This window comes from Aotus nancymaae, unplaced genomic scaffold (assembly GCF_030222135.1).
Source record: "Aotus nancymaae isolate 86718 unplaced genomic scaffold, 86718_ANA_hifiasm-v0.15.2.pri h1tg000038l, whole genome shotgun sequence".
Taxonomy (NCBI): domain Eukaryota; kingdom Metazoa; phylum Chordata; class Mammalia; order Primates; family Aotidae; genus Aotus; species Aotus nancymaae.
The window spans coordinates 3,798,373-3,805,780 of record NW_026988452.1 but is presented as its reverse complement, the minus strand read 5'-3'; the positions used below and the strand labels follow the sequence as shown (position 1 = coordinate 3,805,780).

At 38.9% G+C, this 7,408-nt stretch overlaps 1 pseudogene; it reads left to right on the top strand.

Moving 5' to 3' along the window:
• Positions 1-4,877: 4,877 nt before the first annotated feature.
• On the top strand, positions 4,878-5,548 carry LOC105722529 (NFU1 iron-sulfur cluster scaffold homolog, mitochondrial-like; annotated as a pseudogene).
• The last annotated feature ends 1,860 nt before the right edge of the window (positions 5,549-7,408 follow it).

The following is a 7,408-nucleotide window of genomic DNA, read 5'->3' as shown; positions in this document are numbered from 1 at the left end:
ACCTAAGTACCTGCATTAACATAAATTCAAGTGTGATCAAAAGTGGCTCCTTATGAATAACAAGACACTCTTATCTCTCAGGAAATTCCAGGAGTTTTAGACTCTCTGTGACAAGAGCCTGTGATAAAGATGAAATATATTTTATATTATACTACAGTTTCCAAAAATGTTTTATAATATATTATCAAAGTTTGAAGTTCAAAAAAAGAGTTTGTTCATAAGCAGCTTAAGTCTAGGAGATTGACTACTTTATAAAAATATAAAACCATTAGATACTCAATTTTATGTCATTCCTCTTAGTGTGTCAGTGATTAAAGTTACATTTAATAGCTTTTTGTTATTTTCACACCATCCAGCCACATTTTCAGTTCAATAATTCACCCACTACTGCAGTCATTACATCTCACTTGGGAGAAGAGAAGAATTCTGTTTCACTCAAAAAGGGCAGGTTGGTCTATTTTGTCTCCTCCAATATCACCTATAAAATAGTTTCTGGGTTTCTATTTGTCAGCTTAATGTGACCTTTCTCTGTAATGAATAAAAATATATTCATCAACTGATCTCAGTGAATTTTCTTTCTGATAACGAATGTCATGACTCTATGAAGAGACTTCCTCATTATCTTAACAAAAGGAAAAGGGCTGAGTCACAGTGGCTTATGATTCATTGACTTAGCAGGCCAGTGAGTCAGTTGGGTCCTGACTAGAGATTGTAAGCATGACAAGGGGCCAGGCAGATTTCTACTTCTTGAGTTGCCAATATGGAACAGGGGAGCAGGTCAATGAATAGGACTGAGAAGGGAGGCTCTGTTGGTTACAGAGATAATTGGACCTCCGCAGAGCAGCCAATGAAATCAAGAGGGCTTTCACCAGGATAGCCAGAAGGCTAAGAAGCAGGCGAGGGAAGTTTTGTGGAAACAGCAGAAGCATGAATCTGTCAGATGTGGGCTTGTTTGTGAAATCTGAAAATAAAAGCAGCACAAGCCTTGATACAATAGAACAGTCTTTTTCAACAAAGTGTTAGTAAAAGTGAAAATACTTGTTTTTAAGAGACTGTAAGCCAAGAAATACAAATGGGTTCAAGAAAACTAGAGGAATGGAAAACATTTAGTAAGTACTTGCTATGTGGTGTACTGCATCCATCATTCTATTTAATCCTCAACACTCATGAGAGTTATGATGAAGCTTATGTGTTGGGCAGAAAGTGATAAAATGGCATTGCCCTGTTAAATGATAGTGTTCACAAAAGTCTCCTATAACTGTCCAAACATGGGACCCATTGCCAAGCAGGAAAGGGTTGTGATCTTACATACACAGCCAGTCAGAGTGTAAATGAACACAGCTTTCTTGGAGCATGATTCAATAATATTCAAATTTGCCTTTGGTGTCTGCAAAATGTGGATGAGCACAAAAATATCACAACAAAGATATCCTTTATGATGCTGTTAATAACAAAAAACTAGAAATGACTCGATTCTATAAGAAGAAGAAATTAAATAAAGTCAAAGCAGTGCAATAAATATAAGATGCTATTCAATCATTTAAAATGGTTATGTAGAAGAATAATTAATAACATGGTGAAATAATGTTTCCAATATATCGTTAGAAAAAAGTAATAATATATGTGTGTAACATAACACAGCATATTAGGTAGAATCTCCTGATCATCTATCTAATTCTAAAGCCCATAACTTTTTAAAAAATATCAAATAGAATTTTTTTTTTGAGACAGAGTCTTACTCTGGTGCCCACGTTGGATTGCAGTGGCATGGTCTTGGCTCACTGCAACCTCCAACTCCCAAGTTCAAGGGATTCTCCCTGCCTCAGCCTCCCAAGTAGCTGGGACTCTAGGTGCATGCCACCATGCCCAGCTATTTTTGGTATTTTTAGTAGAGACAGGGCTTTGTCATGTTGGCCAGGTCAGTTTCAAATTCTTGAGCTCAAATGTTCCACCCGCCTCAGCTTCTCAAAATGCTGGGATTTATTACAGGCATGAGCCACAGAACCCTGCATCGAATAGAATTTCCATTACAATTTCTTGTCTCATCTCAAGTTCTTCATGGAGATTTTGCAGACTCCTTTTGCTGGTTGGGATTTCTCTCTCCCTGCTCTGTACCTCAGGACACTTTGGTTAAGGAGTTTGGATAATTTATCAGCTAGTTCAAGACCACATTCTTTGTTGACATGCTGAAGTACAGTTTCTTTAATGGTGGCTGCTTGGGGGAGGGGAAATATTAATTAACTTCCTAATTTTATGAGCATTTTGTTTCTCTATGACCCTCAGATTTGAACTTGTGCTTCCGTCTTTTCATTTACCGTAAAGATTCCAAAAAACATCTTCTCTGTTGGTTACCTCCTTATTCCTCAGAAGCGATGCACTCTCAGATCATTTCCTTTCAATTTCCTTATAACCACCCTAACCGCATCCACAGCCAGTGTTCTGGTTCACCAGGTTTTAGATGCTCTCATTTTTCTCCACTGAGGGCGAGACCATTTCCCTCTGGTGTGCTTTGTTTTGTTTTTTTCATCACAGCTAGGCTCCTGCTGTCCTTTTCTTTCCCACATAGTCTCTGCCCGATGCTCCATTTGGGTGTGAGTTCCGAAGCTGGCTCTGGCTTTGCTGTTTTGAATATTTATTCCCCTACTTACATATGAGCTGATGATGTTAGTCATTTCTGTCTCCTAATTATGCTACAGCATGGTTGAGGGTGGTTTTCTTTGCTTTCTTTAATGGTCTGTACATTTTCTGGAGGATGTATGAATTGATTCTAATTTAGACGGCTGCCATTATCCTCCAAAAACCTGTAAGCTCTATTCATATAATTTTTTAGGACATCAACAACTTTCAGAGAAGCCTAAGTGTTAATCAGATATTGAATAGAACTACTCTAGCATAAAGTTGGGAGTATAGTATGTTAGGGGCCTCAGAACTTCGTCTGCTCAGTTTTTTTCCCTATTCTTGGGATAGCCCTTAAAGGGGATCAATAGAAGCTCTCCAGGGAGCATTATACAGATCCTTGGACTTGATGTTCTCTATGATCCTTCCAAGCGCTGATAGTCTATGGTTAAATAAATCATGGGCTTTCCATTAATGCTTAATTAACAGGAAGATTCAGTCAACTGGAACAGTTTTATACGCAATCTTGTCCATTGATAATTCTTGGATTTTCCTCATTTTCTTTGTACTCTAGATTTTTTTGTAAGCAACCTTTTGAGACTCAAGAAGTGCGGTATAGAGAGGAATTCATTACTGTGTATTGTGTGCCCCTATTAGTGAGCTAAACTAAAATCCCTAATTGGCATGAGCAATTTTCATTCTGCTAGATAAACTTCTTTTCCTGAAACAGAGCTTTATAATGCTTCCTGCTCATAATCATCACTTACTGAAGGCTCTGTGCCTAGATCTGCTAAAAATGACTCCATAGCACTCCCTCTTGCTTCTTACTACAGTAATTGGCTTCCATAAACTTCTGTCTACATTAACGAATTTTAAATCCCCGTCTGAATATCTGGTCCAGTGCTCTTTATGCAAAAATAAAAAAAAACTTTCCTAAACGTAGTGCTTCTTAGCATAAATATAATGCTTTCACCTTTTTCCATAAGCCCTTTCAAATCCGTTTTCTCATCAGACCCATTTTTATTGAGCTAAGCTGGGCAGGCATTCTTAAAAAGTATTTTAGTTTTCACAGTATAAAACTAGGGCCGACAGCAGTGAAGTGACTTGTTGAAGATCTATCTGAGAAAAGTAGATTTATAATGTGTTTCCTCATTTTCAGACAAATGTACATTGTCCATTAGATTTCTCAAAATCTGTAATCAATGCAGATTAAGTTAACCTTCAGTTCATTTTAACTCAATGATGATAGCACTGTGATCATACATGTTAGGGATTATAGTTGCTTAATTATGGGAGAGGGCCTTTGCATCAAGCTCATTTCTGTCTTAGTGATTACTGACACTTCTGAGTCACTGAGTCGTACAGTCTAACTGAGATTCCTGACACATTTGGTGGGTTCATGAGGTACTTCATAAAACCTTAGGATATAGGAAACAAGAGGGAAGAGAAACTAACTTAAAGGTCTGGAGCACTGCATGTGTCCTCCAAGGCATTGGAAAACTGACCTGACCCTCTGGTCTCCTGTAAAAGACAAAGGCAAATGATAGTACTTGAGTGAAGAGTGGGTGATCACAGTATTGTGACTCAGCTGGGGACAAAACCCGATTCTAAGTCTAAGAATTATCTTTTTGTCTACATGCCAGAACATGGCATCAGGAAAGGGCAACCTGCTTCTATACCTCCCTAGAAATCATGAAAAGGCCAATCACAGTTTTTCAAGCACAGAAGATGTGGCAGAACATACTGTTGACAATAAAGGTCTGTCTACCCTCTGGGAACACACTGAACTGAGCATGTGTGAGGTGCTGGAGAAGGGGAGCCTAGCAGGAACCGACAGCCCATTATCTTCTCTGAGTGTTGCACACCTTTTAGATGTGTGTAAGTATACCAGCCTTGATGATAAGGAAACTGAGATTAAAAAAAGCTAATAAATTATGCACTGTAAGAAGCCAAGTGGGTGTTGGAACCCAGAAGGAACCTAAGTTTATCTGAGTCCACAGCCTTGACTTAACCAACATGTTAAATTGCCCTGGGATCCACCACTGGATTCAAAAGGCAGGTGCTTCACTATGTGAATGGATGCTTTACCTGTGTCAACCTCATATGCTTCACTTGAAAGCAGAGATAATACTATCTGCTTTATGCAATGGCACAAAGATGGAGACTCTTGGACTAAGATGGCAGTGGCAGCCCGGGGTCGGGTGTGGCAGCCTGGTGGGGCTGGGGAGCTGCGACTGTTGCCAGGGCTGCACAGCCAATTCTGCCATGTGTTCAAGAATCCATACACCATTAAGAAACAGCCTCTGCATCAATTTGTTCAAAGACCACTTTTCCCACTACCTGCAGTCTTTTGTAACCCAGGGAGATACATGTTTATTCAAACACAAGATACCCCAGATCCTAACAGTTTAAAGTCTCTACCAGGAAAACCAGTTTTTGAGACAAAGACCATGAATTTTCCCACCTCAGCTGCAGCATTTTGCTCCCCTCTGGCTAGGCAGTTATTTAGGATTGAAGGAGTACAAAATGCTTTCTTTGGACCAGATTTCATCTCTGCCACAAAGGAAAATGAAGAATAAGACTGGAATTCACTGAAACCAGATATTTACTGAACAATCATGGATTTCTTTGCATCTGGTTTACCACAGTTACTGAGGAAGCATCTTCAGGAGAAGCAGGATCTGAAGATGGTGGCTGTGGCAATGATTAGGGAAGTGTTAGGTACTGGACTACGGCCAGCTGTGCAGGAAGATGGAGGGACGTGATCTACAAAAGCTCTGAAGATGGCAGGATTCTCGTACCAGCTTCCCTAGTTCAATCATTACTCTGAAAACGGAATTCAGACATGCTGCAGTTTCATATGCCAGAGGTAGAAGGCATAGAACAGGTTATGAATGATGAATCAGATGAAAAGGAAGCAAACTCACCTTAAAATAATCTGGATATCCTTTGGGTACAACAGCCAGACTTGTTGATATTATATGCCAAGCTTTTATTATTAACATGCTGAAGAACTTGAGGATTAATAAAATATGCCCTTTCTTCAGAGAATGATTTTGAACATCAAATAAAGAACTTACGGAAATGTCTGGCACACTATAGCCAATCATTTTCCACTGACCGATTTTATTTGACCGTCTGGTTTTTATATCATTAATTCAAAAAGCACTTATTGAGTTAATACTATCAGCTATAACTTGTTTGACGATCACTTTCTATATACTAGGCACAGTGCTTGGCAATTTTTATTTATTATTTTATGTAATCCTTACAATAACCCTATGATGTAGGCATTATTATCTTCATTTTACAGGTGAGGGAGCAGTTTCAGAAAGATTAAAAGAAAAAGAGTGTCAAGTATCTGAAAATTCATTTTTCAAAATCATTTCACTAAAAGAGTAATTTGCTAAATATTTAAGAATTTTTTTTCCATTCAGCTTTGCATCAGCACCATCCCTTCTCTTGCCTTGGCTTTTACATTTTCCTGTCTTTGCATTTTATATAAGAAAAAATAACATTTCTCTTATGCACAAAATCTAGTGTTTCATGGTATTCTATGTTTATGACTTCCCTGGCACTGGCACTGTCCCTTGCAGGAAAGTCACTTAGTAAGGTGTCCTATTCTAGCTTATTTGCCTGAGAGTTTACAGTGAATTGTTATTCGGTTAAAACATCATTGATTGACTGATCGGTAGATAATTGGATGAGCTAATTAAAAACTATTCATTTATGACAAATTGAGCTTCAGCGAATTGACCCAGGGCCGAGGTGGTGGCCAGCTTTCTGCCCTTGTTATTGTTTCTAGTGACCTATCACCAGGGGCAGGTGACTGACATCAAGTACCCTGAATGATGTGGTGCTCGGTATGTCTGGAATTTAAAACAAAATTTATTCTTCCTGATCTCGGTGCTCTGTGTAGTGAGAGCAGAATAATCTCTGTGAAAGCTGTATCTGGCAACTATATGTTTATACACCCAACGTCATGTTTATAAAAATGCCAACAAGGCACATTGTTTATTTTCATGCATGTCGTTTATTTTTGGTTTTGACTAGTCCCTAGCAACACCTACCTCTTATAATAGAAAGACAATGGTTGACTTTGTTTTCCCTACTCCATGCACTTGTCTAAGCTACAAATATTGGAATCATTAAGCTCCTCTTTTTCTTCTCACTGCTCCTATATTTATGCACGTCAATTTGTGCTTCTTAAATACTCATGACAGTCGACTTTGATCCAACTTTTCACCATTACCCAAGAGAAGACACCATCATCTGTTATCTAATCACAAAAACAATCTTCTGAAAGCTCTCCAACCTCCACCTCTTCCTTACCCAATCCATTCTCCACACAACAAGCAGAATAATCTGTCTGAAATGCAAATGCCATATGGTGTCACTCTGCAGCTCAGAACCCACCGTTAGCTCCTTGTCACCTTAAGAATAAAGTCCAAATGAAAATATATGGCAGCCAAACACTTCACAGCTAGGACCCGGCTTCTTCTGCACCTGGACTCTCCTCCTGCCAGCATGGATCAGGGCAGTTTTCCAAATGAAACAACCTCTTCTCAGCTCTAGAACTTTGCATATGCTTTCCCTCTGCTTGGAATGTTTTTCTCTTTTCTCTGTCCAACTGTTTCTTTTTATGTTCTTCCAAATCATTGAGATGCAGTTTTAGTGTATTCACATAGCTCTTCTATCAGAGAACTCAGCATACTAGACAGCAATTGATGGTTCCTTTTGTGCCTTCACCATAGGACTGTTGACTCATTAGGGGAAACACAGGAAGGCCAAA